This window comes from Aplidium turbinatum, chromosome 2 (assembly GCF_918807975.1).
Source record: "Aplidium turbinatum chromosome 2, kaAplTurb1.1, whole genome shotgun sequence".
In the NCBI taxonomy this organism is placed as follows: domain Eukaryota; kingdom Metazoa; phylum Chordata; class Ascidiacea; order Aplousobranchia; family Polyclinidae; genus Aplidium; species Aplidium turbinatum.
The window spans coordinates 38,225,655-38,240,133 of NC_137473.1; positions in this window are offsets into that span (position 1 = coordinate 38,225,655).

The window sequence follows — 14,479 nt, forward strand, 5'->3', positions numbered from 1 at the left end:
GCTTCGAACAACTTAAAGTATTGTAGGTTACTTACAGCTGTTGTTCTTATGGCGGATATAATTCTTCACATAAGTTGACTGCTTTGTGCTGTAAATATGCAACCTTATGACAGACCCGACTACAATGAAGCTTGTTACCAGGCGTAAAAACACAAATACTTACAAGTGTTGTACTTTAATGTGAAAATGCTGTATATCTGCAGAATAACGATTATACTTTTCTTTTCCTTACCAGATAATTAATAAGTGGAAATGCATATTTGGTCTTTTGGTAGCCTACGCATAAGAGGCGATACTTCATTGATATAATATTAAATTAAGCATTTGGCAACTCTCGTAACTTTTGGAGCTTTTGTTTGAGTAATTTAAGGAATGTGTACCGCCAGAAAGGTAAGGAATAATTATATGCTTTCGACAAAACTTTCAAACTTGTTAGAACGAGTTGGACACCTCAGAGCGTATCGTGGTTTAAAAGTAACGAAGGTTGACATGTGAATAAGGAACTACATATTTTCAAATTTCAACAATCAATTAACTATGAAAAACTGTTGTTAAATAAAAATTTATTTTTTTAATTTTTTGACATTTTATTCTAAGAAAAAAGCTTTTTGTCATATGCCAAGCACCAGCAGGTTCAAACCTTTGCATTACTTCAAAGCATCAAGTACCAAAGCTTTAGATACGGTGTTCCTACTCACATCATGCGCAGATCGAAAAGGTTTAAAATTAGAAAAAATAAAATGTTTTTTTTTTAATCAATAATCAGTTTTTTTCAAATATCTCAAAATTCTTAGGATTTATAAAAAATACAAAATTACATAAACATAAGTCTAACATATGGACATAAGTCAAACTACTAAAAATGGCAACACTATATTCATGGAAAAGCCTGTGTAGCAAAAACCTTTAAAATTGTCCCTATTCACCCCAAATTACGGCAATGTTTTAAAAAGAAATGGGAGAAACTGTTCAACAATTTGGACCGAATAGACATCTTGTGTGACGTTTTTTCTGAAGGTATTGTTTCATGTTTATCTGAAAATTCTAGATCATGAAGTAGGCTACTCGTGATTTTTATGGACTACGTGACTACGTGGACTACGCTACTCGTGTTTGGGATGGACGACAAATGGCTCCTCGTGCCCCATCCTGTGAGTACCATCTGCTTTCAACCAGATGAGAAACGAAATTTGTCAACAAAGAGCCTCCACCCGGACGGCACAGCTGCAAGGGGCAATTGATAGCAAGTTCAGACGCCCCACCATTCTGCAGCTCAACATAGAAGGCTACACAACAAGCAAGACCAAAGTTGTGGAGCAGCTTGCCCATACCAACCGGGCACTCGTCATCCTCCTCCAGGAGACCCACTGCATTTCTGCAGATAGGCTAGCCATTCCCAACTACATGCTAGCTGGGTCTACCTTAAGCAGGAAGCACGGCATTGCCACGTTTGTGCATGAGAGCCTGAAGTGGACGTTTGTCGACCAATCTCCAACTGATGCCGAGATTGAGTGGGTGTGCATATGTATCTCAGACTACAACATCGTCAACATCTACAAGCCCCCACCCTCGCGAATGTTGCCATCATCCCTTCCAACGTTCCCCTCCCCCAGTCTCTACGCTGGCGACTTCAACTGCCAGCACATCGACTGGGGCTACAACAACACAAGCAGCGACGGAGAATTGCTGGCTGACTGGGCCTCCACAAACCATCTTGCCCTCCTATTCAATCCAAAGGAACCAGCCAGTTTTCACTCCGGCCGCTGGGGAACAGGGACAAACCCTGACTTGGCCTTCGCGAGTGTCGACAGCTCTCTTCCAGACAGACGTGTGCTTGAGAAGTTCCCGCGGTCCCAACACCGGCCGTCCCTCATCATCGCCCCAAAACTTGTGGCTCCTGTCCCGAGTTCACCGGTGAAGCGATGGAACTTCAAAAAAGCCGATTGGAATCAATACAGCCTCCTGACCAATGAGTCTGCTGCAAAGTTACCACCGACTGAAACATGCAACGCAGACGAGGCATACCAGGACTTCTGCAATGCCATAATAACTGCGGCAAAGGCCACAATACCACGTGGCCATCGAACCAGCTATAAACCATGCTGGGACTCTGAGTGTGAATCTCTCTACCGCTCATACCTAGCCGCCACAAGTGGTGCTGCTTCTAACACCGCCGCCACCAGACTACTTGAGCGGCTGGACACAAAGAAGCTTGAGCGGTGGAACGAAGCTGTCCAAACCATCGACTTCTCACACTCAAGCCGCAAAGCATGGAGCATCATCAACAACCTCACTGGGCGCTCAGCAAACTCCCCTCGTCAGTGCCCCGTTTCTGCTAATGCCATCGCTTCCCAGCTAGTGCAGAACGGGGTGTACAAGACAAAGGACCGTAAGGCACCCCGCCTTGTTGCCAAGGAAGTATCTGCCCTATGGCAAGTGGAAACTAGGGTGCGGTGAAAAATTAAAATTTTAGAATTTCAACAAAAAGTATGTCTTAAATGGTGGCCCTACACATAAAAACATGTCTGATGGTGTTTTGGAGTTGTTGCACCCCTAACTGTCCGTGCAACTTTGGAAAGTTGTATGCGGGGGGGCCCAAAATCATAAAAAATAGCATAACTCATGATCCATGTGTCGTAGGAAGTTAATTTTTGGCTCTGTGGAATCAGAAACACCATGTTTTTATTTGTTCCAAGAGAACTTTTAGCTCTAAGAGCAATAGAATTTAAGTTATGCTCAAATGTCTAAATTTGAGACATATTTTGGGCAAAAATATCACAAAATTGGCAACAAGTTCAGATTGTAAACCAATGACAAAATTTAACAAGAAAAATTTTCATTTCTGTCATGTGTCAGTGCTTGACTGTTGAGCTTACACTTCAAATTTTGATAATGGAGCACTGGCTTATAGTATACTGTACAAAACAATGATGCAAAATTGTGTATGATGCGCTCGAATACTTTGGAACAAGAAACTCTGTAGTTTGGGCTAATTACCGGTACTTAAGCTAAGCTCTTTAAATGTTGTCACTTGACTAATCAACGTGTGGGACATTAATCATAAGCAATACATTACACAATCATAAGCAGTGCATCAGTACACACAATACGATGTGTTGTCAATTTTTTTTCTAAGAGAGTTTGTCGACAGTAAATTGATGCTTAGTATGAAACTTTTTCATAAGTTTTCTTGATTTGATTCGCTGGCGTATCATGCCATCTCGTTTTTCAAAACCAGCTACTGCTCCAGCAGCTTCAGTAACAAGCTTGACATGTCTCTCTACTCTTTGATTGTGACAGGGATGCTTTAAACTCAAAGGTTTGTCATACAGCACGTTTAAATCAGCATCACTTAAGTCCTTGACAGCAGGCGGCTCTGTGATGCTTTCGAGTGCCAAATCAGTAAGTTCATGATATGACTTTGCCTTGACATTAAGTTTTGGTAAAACAAATTTTCGAATTGCTTGGTTGGAATTATCAACATCTTCAACAATCTCATCTTCTTCTTCTAGATGCCATCCAGAACCTTTTCCAGAAGTAGAGCCATTTCGTAATGCTCTTATTTTATTTACACCCAATCTTCGAATATCATCATCCTCGTCACACAACATTGCAAGCAAGATGTTTTCATGGTGGCCAAAATAAGCATTTCTTTGAAGAGTTTTCAAGGCCTCATCTTTTACTTGCTGATTTGAAAATTTGATAACACGCTGCAACATTCTGAAGAAATTCTTGCTGCCATCAGAAATCTTGTTGTTCAGTTTGATGTCAAACCAAGAAGAAAAATATACTTTTAAACAAAATTCAGCCAAAACTTTGAGGTTCTTGGATGGTGTTGAAGTTGAAACATATCTTCGAAGAATTCTACATCCAAGAGTTAACCACCGAGAGTGCACGATAGGTCCTACTTCTATAAATCTCAAATCCTCATCCACTTCTCCTGAAATGATGCACCAACAAATTCTATAAGCGTAGAATTGGTCTGAACTTAGATCATCAGTAACGTCATTTGGTAAAGTCGGGAAAGTGGAATATGGAAGTGGCTGAAACTCTGCAATAGGCCATTCGGAAGCTGAACCGCTAATATCTTTTCCAATTGCACCTGAAAAGCTGTCAGGACTTTTTGTGCAACCATCCAGTAAGGAGAAAACATGTCGTAATGGCAGTTCATTGCAATGAAGTAAACAAATTACCCATTGCAATGGGCGTTGAAGGTGTCTCTCCAGGTTTACAATACAGCCATTGATATTGCCAGTGTTCACAGCAGTTCCATCAGAACCAATAATTTTCAGTTTATGCTCCAGATCAGTTCCGGACAAGACATTATACAAATTTTCAGCAAGTGTTTCTCCTTTACTATTGCTTGTTGTAAAGTGTGTCAAATAAAATTCCTCTGGCTCACCCACAACAACGTAGTGTTCTTCCAATTTTGTAGACATTGAAGTTTTTCCGGTTTGTTCTTTTACCAAGGTTAGAGTTAAATCCTTTCTGCCATCAAAATAAATCGCATCAACCAGCTGAAAAAAGTTCTCTTCGTTTACTCTGACTTCTGTTCTGAACTTTTCTCGTTCTCTTCTTAATTTTGATGGGTCAATAACCATTGACCGGTCATTTTCGGTTACATATCCAGCATCTTCTAGTGCACTGTTGGCAATAGCTGCTCCTGCCCTATCAGAAACTAAATAACGTTCACACATCTGTGCTAGTTTAGGCCAATGTTTTCGATTTTGATTTTTTTGGACACAACTAGATAAAGGAATGGCATATTCAGATGATGACGAACATACTGACGGTGATGAATCACTTAAAACAAGCTCTTGCGCAGATGCTGAAAATTCATCATCAGTGTCTGATGTTTGAGAGTTTTCAGGCTGAGATACAAGGCCATATCTTTTGCTAAATTTTTTATCTGCAGAAGTTGGTGGCTCAACCATTGAAATGCATTTTTGCTTTCTTGTCGTTTTTTGATCTTGATAAAAACTGTGTTCTTTGTTAGTCATCTTAACACCATGCTGCTTTTCCAAAGACAATGTTTTCCTTTTGTCATGACAAAATATATCAAATAAACAGTCTATGTCAGCCAAAAACTTTGATTCTTTTGACTGGTAGCTCTTATCATTTCGTTTTGATTTAGGGTAACGACAAAGCATGCTAAATTCATTCATCAGGTCAAAAATTCTATCAGCAACAGTTTCATAATGAATAGTGTAAACATTGCACCAGTTCCACAAATCGATGAGCTCTTTGGCAACTTTTACTGCAGCAGGTTTCTGTAAGAAGTTATCCTCATTCAATGTTCTTTCAATAACCTGTTTTTTAGTTGGTAAAAGGCCAGATAGAAAATTTTCTATACTTGTAAATGTAGTTCCTGAGTGAAGCACTTTCGTTCGCTTTGTAGCCTGACTTCTTCTTTTCATGTTTCTGGAATTTAATATAGACAACTTTATACAACTATCGAGTCAACCATTAACAACTGACTTTAAATTCTTAATATGCATTCTGAAACAAAAGTTTATGTAGTGTGCAACTGCAACTATATCAGCTTACTCCTTATGAACTTCATATTTATATTTCATCATGTCATGATTTGTACAATTGTCGAGAGCTTACTGGTCTAATCCTCTGTACACTCCACATATACACAGATAAAATTAATTGCTAATTACTCTTAATTAACCTTATTAAAATAGAATCAATTAGTACGACAAAATAAAATATTAACATACAATTTGTAACTGAAGCGACTTTAAAGAATTATTATGCACTATGCTCAAACAACTTATTTCACATCTAAAAAACCGCAATCTTTCATACACAGCTGTTAAGAAATCGCCTTATCTCCAATCGAACTATATCAGCACTTCTGAAAATGGGAAAGAGCTTGTATAAACATCGTAAACGTCAATCAACTATTTTGGTTCAAACGCTGTTGAGAAAATAATTATGAAAATAAAACATATCGCTCTGCAATAAGATTGTGTACAAATCGTGACACATCATTACTACCGCTATCCTTTTACTCCCAGCTTTGCTTGACAACACTGCTCCATTTCTCATGCATTCCTGCAATGATCTGAGGAAAAGTTGGATATAAGCAGTAAGCACTAAGTAGCGTGATATTAATGAAAGTTGTGTGATTGTGATGTAACAAAGTGCAATTGTCAAAACTTCAAGTCATTTAAGACATAAAAAGTAATGAAACAAAATGCAATAATTTGTGAAATTTCATGACAAGTGAGATAATTGGGCACTGAAATTCGATTTTTACGCGTAACTTAAATTCTATAGCCCTTAGAGTTAAAAGTTCTCTTAGAACAAATAGAAACATGGTGTTTCTGATTCCATAGAGCCAAAAATTAACTTTCTACGACGCATGGATCATGAATTATGTTATTTTTTATGATTTTGGGGGCCCCGCATACAACTTTCCTAGGTTGCACGGACAGTTGGGGGTGCAACAACTCCAAAACACCATCAGACATGTTTTTATGTGTAGGGCCACCATTTAAGACATACTTTTTGTTGAAATTCTAAAATTTTAATTTTTCACCGCACCCTAGTGGAAACACCACCAGAAGAAACAATCTCTGGAGACTTCACTCCAGAGGAATTCTCCACCGCCCTCCGCCTAGTGAAACCACACAAGTCTCCAGGGCCCGATAAGATCTGCCCTGAGCTTGTGCTCCATGCTGGCCATGCCCTAAAGTCCTGGTTACGTAGATTCCTCTCTTCCTGCCTGCACCACCACACAATCCCAAAAATCTGGAGAAGAGCTTTAGTAGTTGCGATCCCTAAGCCTCACAAGCCACCAGAGGACCCAAGGAGTTATCGTCCGATATCCCTCCTCTGTGTTCCTTTCAAGATCCTCGAAAGACTGATCTATGCCCGCGTCAACCCAATCATCGACCCGCTCCTTCCAAAAGAGCAAGCTGGGTTTCGGCGCGGAAAATCCACTGTAGATCAGGTCACACTGTTGACCCAAGACATCGAGGACTGCTTTGAGGCAAAAAAGAAGGCCGGCGCTGTCTTTCTAGATCTCACAGCTGCCTATGATACTGTATGGCATCGCGGCCTTACTTACAAGCTGCTTCGCCTGCTTCCTGACCGACATATGGTCCATATGATTATGGAACTCGTCAGGAATCGAAGCTTCACCCTCACCACCGGCAACCCACGGCGAAGCAGACTGAGACGCCTGAAAAACGGCGTCCCACAGGGATCGGTCCTGGCTCCCCTTCTTTTCAACATCTACACCCACGACCTGCCAACCACGGTCTCCGCAAAATACGCTTATGCGGACGATCTGGCAATTCTCCACTCCACAAAGTCGTGGGAAAATCTAGAAGACACCTTGAGCCAGGACATGCAAACCATCTCAGCTTATCTCCAGAACTGGCGACTGAAACTCAGCGAAACCAAAACTGTGGCGGCAGCTTTCCACCTACACAATCGGGAAGCTGATCGTGAGCTACATGTCCACAACAACGGAAAACCTCTGTCCTTCTGCCCCGAGCCAAGGTATCTTGGGGTGACACTAGACAGATCGCTCACATACCGCCACCATTTGGTGTCACTGCGCAAGAAACTGACATCCCGCGCTGCATTACTGAAGCGCCTGGCAGGCTCTAGCTGGGGGGCGAGGGCTGACACTTTGCGAATAGCAGCCTTAGCCCTTGTCTACTCTTCAGCAGAGTACTGTGCACCTGTCTGGTGCCGCAGTGCTCACTGCCACAACATCGACACTGCCATAAACAGCGCCCTGCGCACAGTGACCGGATGCCTGCGTCCCACACCATTGGACAATCTCCCCATTCTCGCTGGCATCCAACCTGCTGAGCTTCGTCGCGAAGAAGCCACTCTGTCCCTCGGTCGACGGGCACTGGAGCCTAACCATCTTCTCCACCACAAGATCTCTGCCTTCCCAAACGGGCACCCCCGCCGACTGAAATCAAGACACCCATTCGTGCCAGCCGCTCGGCTTCTGATCAACGAAGCTGATGAACAAGACATCTCTGCGGCTACTTGGGCGGACCATAAATGGAATTCTGAATGGAAGTCAAGCACCACCAGACTCCATTCATTCATCCCCGACGCCGACACACGCCCCATCGGCCTGACACTACAGAGACAGGCATGGGTGCGCCTCAACCGTCTCCGTACGGGCGTCGGGCTTTTCCGCTCAACCATGCACCAATGGGGAATGGCTTCTTCCTCCTCCTGTGAATGTGGTGCCGAGGAACAGACCGCAGACCACATCATCAATGACTGTACCATCTTCAAACCACCTAACGGAGTGGAAGGTCTGCGCGTCATGGATGATGAAACTAAAGACTGGCTGCTCTCTAGCAGCCTTCCAGTGTAGTCCGGGAACATCGTGAATCTGGGGTGGTAAAAGGATAGACCCTCGGCCCCAGAAGCTCAGACGACGACGACGACGACGTGATTTTTAGTTTACAAACATTGACACTCCTCATGGCGTAGGTCAACCATTCTACTTATTGTGCGCTTTCAGGGCCGTTGAGAGAATAGCTCAGGCTGTTCAGAGAAAAATTTTGGCCTGGTGCCAATAGCATTTCTGGGCCTATGCTACAAGACACCGCTAAAAAGACGACGTCTATAATAAAAAATAGCCAAAAAAAAAAGAATAACTCGTAAAATCATTGGAGAAAAGATCTGTTTTCTTCCCAAAAGCAGAAGTTTTCTCCAAAATAAAAAGAACATGGAGTAAATGCGCTATAGCAAAAACAATATGCGGCGTTTTCTTCAATTTCTTGAACTCCGAAAAGACCCGGCCTAAAAATTATCACATCACTGCATTTGATCTTTAATTGCTAAATCTTGTCTTTTTTACATCGTTTGAAGTTTGATAGCGTTGAAAAGACGTAAAAAAAACTCTTTTTGTTTGCTGGGATCAATTGGGTTGTTGGTTTATTTATTTTGGCATGAACACATTATTTCTTTACAACGTCCAGATCATTGGAAAACAAATTTTGCCGAATTGATGCAACGCTTTTAGACATTGATCGAATGCAAAGCAGCCGATTTTCTCATGAGAACGTGAACACCTTGGTTCAGTTAGCAACGCGAAGTATTTGATGGTTACGTAATGCTGTGGACTTTGGACTGTCCAGCAACAACTAACCAATAGGTGAAGTATTATTTTATTTTTCTTGGGTGACGTAACTTAACGTTGTTGCATTGAAACAGCAAATGTTATTCACGTTAAACTAGCTGTGTCCTTCATGTACTCCACTGTTATGCCATTACGTAAGTGCTGTACGAGATTGAATCGCCGTTTGTCGTTTAAAATTCTTCAAACAAAGTGCCTGACCACTCATCGCAGAGACGCGCTTCAACAGCCTTTTTCTCTTCATGTCACTTCGTTACATATCCCGCATACCATCTGATAGCCAGGCTGCAAATGAAATATGCTGCCATGCAGCGTTCACGCATTGCAGCTTTGCCGAAAATCGAGCGGTTTGGCGCCATTAGAGTTAGAGGAGCTATTTTTTTACAAAGGTTTTTTGTCACTATGCGTTGAATCAATTTGAAAAGGAAACTTTTGTTTAAACAATAATTTCGATAAAATATTTTTGCCTTGTTCCTTTTATAAGTGAGAATGTTAAAAAAAAAGAGTTATTATGTTGCATGCTGAGTAAAGTACTATTTGGAATTCTTAACCTAATACTTTAAAACTAATATTCAGCCTATTTTGTGGTCCTTGTATTTCCAAGAAACAGTTTACTGAATCTTAATAAAATGTATGTTCAATTGTTCAAGTTAATCTAGTTTAGAAAACATAATTGTTTTTTCGTCGAAGTAACATGGCTTTGTGTGACTGCAATTCTGATTTTATATGCTGATATGTCTAATTTTTTTCATACAGTTAAAATACTCAATTTCAACTTTCGGCAATTACGACATCAAATAAAACCAGAAAAAATGGGCACAAATTTGTATAAAAACAAAAATTTGACAAGTGGCTTATTGTAAGTTTTTTTTACATCAAGAGTTATAGTGAAGGCCTGGGCTTGAAGTTTTTATTTAAAATTATACTCTTTGAGTTAGAAGCTTCGTTGTAACTGTCAAGCATTCCTCATTAAAGCTCGTTGTCGTTTGCAGAAAATCGGTTTAGGTTTGTTTTATTTTTTAAAATAGTTTCAATTTTTACACCTACTTTTTCATTCCATTTTTTATTGTATCGTCAAAAAGCGATGGAAGACCAAGGCTCAAGTCAGGTAAGAAATCAAATTATCTACACTACAATAAGTATTGTAGGTATGTGTGTATGATTGGAACAGTAATGTTTCACTGAATAGCTTGTTTGCAAGGTAACGTTTGGTAAACGACGCATGGTAAACGACGTAAACGATTTGTAATTTATCTAGCCTACTTAGTGAGTAGTTTTGAGATGGTTCTATTCTTGGCTACCGAACGCTGGGAGTGAGAAGAATATGTCACAAATGAAGGTTGGACCAATTCCTTTCTTTTGGCCGCTATTTCTTTAGAAACCAAACCGGACCAATTCATGACACCCACTCCTTAACAAAAGCAAACTGTGTTTAAATCCAACTGGGATCACTTTGTTGAAAGCCGAACGCACGATCTGCTATTCCATGTGATACCATAAAAGCAATGCAGGAAATAAATTGCACTCATATATTGCTTTCTCGGGAACAGAGTCCACCGACCCGCTCTAATGCGGTTGCTAAATGCTAAGAATGGGAATACGTGCAATGAATGTCTTCACGCGATATTTCTGCCCCATTTACTGAGAGTTTGGCTGCATGCTGTTTTTTAGGGTGTATAAAAATTAAATTTCACGCTTCAAATAAGCGATTTGTTACCACTTTTGTTAGTTTTTAATCTTAGAATCAAAGCATTGACAGAACTCCACAAAGCGTTATGCGTTACATATAGCCTACAACACTGTCTTGCTATTTTATTACGTTCAAATATTGCATAAAGTATGAAGAATAATAAATAAAACAAACAAAATAACCTGGTGTGTCGGGATTATGCGGTAGAAACGTTAAACTTCACTATTTTGTTCAATTTAATTGTTTCGTCTTAGATAATTTAGTGCAGGGTTTCTCAATTTTTTTACTCAGGGAACACCAAGACTTATTTTATCTTACAGTACAATGAGTAGGGGTCCCACTCGGCATAAAATCATAAAAAATCATAAAATTTTGCTTGATTTGGAAAAAATCATAAAATAGCATAAAATATAGACACAATCATAAAAAATCATAAAATTTAGTTGTAATGGAGAACTGAACATGTAAAAATCAAAAAAATTAATATAGTGTAATGTGTAACAATTCCAACCATGATAACAGCATAATTATTTGTGTAACGATTGTGTTGAATGCATTGATTTAGGATAACATGTGGTTGCGTAATCAAGTCCAGTGTTGCCTGTGGAGCTGGAATGAGAAAAGGAGCGTAACTAGATACTTTCAGTGCATGTTTTAAACGTCATTAGACATAGACAAGTAGACGCTGACAAGATTTCAAGACATTGCAGTTATTGTGGCAGAATGGTGAAAGGATAATTTGACAGCAATGTTTTGGGAAAAACCGTAGGGCTAGGCAAGGAAACTATTGAGGCCATTTGCAAGCAATGTGTTACTCAGGCGAAATTCATGGCGGAAATTCATGGCCGTAAATCTTGAGCGGTACCTCTGACATTACTTCCTGTAGTTTTTGCCTTAGCAAAAAACTTCAAGTCAAACATTGCATCTACCCAAAGATACAAAAGGATTTAAGAAGCATTAAAGGATCCTTTGATTGAAGCTTATATTTCATTTGTATCATTTGCTTCTGGTGACTTTGAACGGTTTTTAGTCCTATTCCAATATGAAGAGCCACTGAATCACATTTTTTACTCAGCAATGTGCTATCTGATCACAGCTTTGCTTAGTAAATTTATCAAAAAAAAAACCAACATAGCCTATCATCCACAGAGTCAGAAAATCTTGTGCTTGATGTCACAAACAAAGAACTTCAGAAGCCATTGAACTTCATTGATGCTGGAACATGAGCAAAAATTTTACTCAGTGATATTGCAGTCCTTACTGAAGCCGACAAGAAAAAATTTAAATCAGACTGACTAAACTTTTTTGTGGTTGCTACAAGTTACCTTTTACATCATTTACCATTGCATTCACCTGTTCTTAAGCAGGCACAATTTTTGTACCCAGAAAAAAGAAATGATGTTGGAACTACAACTTCTACTGTCAATCCATTGGACAGTCTCCAATTGCATTAAAAAGTGTCGTGCAAGTGCTTTTGCAATTGATGTATCTGTTTCAAGAGAAGAACTTTATGATAAGACAAGACTGCAGTGGTTGCGGTATCAATCTAAGGATATTCTAGATGAGTTTTACAAAAAGACTGATCTTGAAAGTAACAAATACAGTATACACCAATTCCCAATCTTCTTACTGGACTCAAGCACAAATCAAATATAGCTGTAGCTAACTGCTCTTGGCTGATGCTGAGCTTCGTCGGAGTCTGCAAATCAAATATGGTTTAACAGTAACACCCCTACCAAAAGTGTCTTCCTACAAGAGAATTGACTATTATTAGACAAAAATTGGAGGCCTGTTTGATGATGCTGGGATAAAAAATATCCGCAACTATTTAGTCTGGCAAAATGTTTTCTAACATTAAGTCACGGCAATGCCAGTCCTGAAAGAGGATTCTCCATTAATACACATTTGATTGATTCACATAGAGGTTCTCTTAAAGGAATCACAATTGTTTCACTGAGGATGGTGAAAGATGAACTAAATCGGTATGATGATGAGGTAAACTTCCCCATTAACTGTTTGAGTAATGTTACTAGAAAGTTGGTTTACATGAAAGTTGCCATCTGATCATGGCTTTGCTTAGTAAATTCATCAAAAAAAAAGAACGTATCATCCACAGAGTCAGAACATCTTTTGGTTGATGTCACAAACAAAGAACTTCAGAAGTCGTTGAACTTGATTGATGCTGGAACATGAGCAAAAGTTTTACTCAGTGATGTTGCGGTCCTCAGTGAAGTTGACAAGAAGAAATTTAAATCAGACTGTCTAAACTTTTTTGTGGTTGCTACAAGTTACCTTTCACATCATTTGAGTAATGTTACTAAAAAGTTGGTTTATACGAGCCATGCAAGAAAGATCAAGCCACAACAAATGCTGATTAACAGGTCTGTTCCAAAGGAATTATGATAAATTGGATTTCCGCAGAACCTAGAAGTACTGGTTATTCCCAATGTCTTTGCAAGTCTGTTATTGCGTTGATTTGATTTTTAAAGTGCAGCTTGCTCTGAACTGAGCTAAACAATTTAACCACATTTAAATAATGTAAAGTATAACAAGCTTACAGTAGGCTATATTATGTTTTCTACTTCCACTCAAAAGCTGTACCGTAGCCTATGTTTGCTTTTACGTAATGACTTGCATTGATTGTTTTTCCGTAATCGCTTCTTATCCTTAAACTGTGAAAATAAATACTTTAAAAAAATTAAATGTAACAAAACATCGAGCTCTGATGTAAAATCATAAAATTTTGATGAAAAATCATAAAAAAAATCATAAAATAACCAAAAAAATTCATAAAAAATCATAAAATTTTTGACTTTTTTGGCATAAAATCATAAAAAAAAATAGGAACATCTTGAGTGGGACCCCTGAATGAGTCAAAAGAAAATTTCTGAGCACGTTTTAAGAATAAGGTCTTTAGAACCTGACCAAGAAAACTCGAAGCTGAGCTAACTCTTTTCATTTTCCGTTAATGTCACATTTATTGGAACAATACTTCGAGTTACTGGAAGGTACAGTAGGTTGCTGTTTCCTATTAAATTATCATCACTCTTTTCAATAACATCAATATCACTTGCAGGTTCAATTTATGTTTAATAAGTAAAAGGCATAGCAGGATTATCACAAGTTTTTTAGGCTTCCAGTTTATACCCAGGGAACCATTGAAAAGGATTTGGTTTTATGAAACATTGGCTTACTGGTACTGTATGTATGCTAAAATGTACAAGTTAGCTCTAGTTTAAGAAACACAGTTTCTGAAACGCTGAAATCGTGCCTTTCTCAATGCTATTTTTACTACAATACACAAGGTGGTGTTGTTTGATTGCAGAGATGTACGTATACGCCGTAGACTTGCGGCGTAGACTTTTTGTTTACGCTAACGCTTGCGGCCACATCTTTTTGGATAGTTGTCGCTTGAGGCTACGCCGTAAAGTTTTCGCGGTTTTTTAGCGCATAGCGTCAATGCATACTTTTTAATGTATTTTTTTCGCTACAACACGCCAATACCTTCCAGCGCTGCAGTTGAAAGAATGTTTTCAATGGGCAAAGACATATTGAAACCAAAACGAAGCAAAATGTCAGATGAACACTTTTAGATGCTTGTGTTTCTTCATGGAAATTCAAAATAAAACTTGTTTGTTTCGAGTGGTTTATACCGTGTG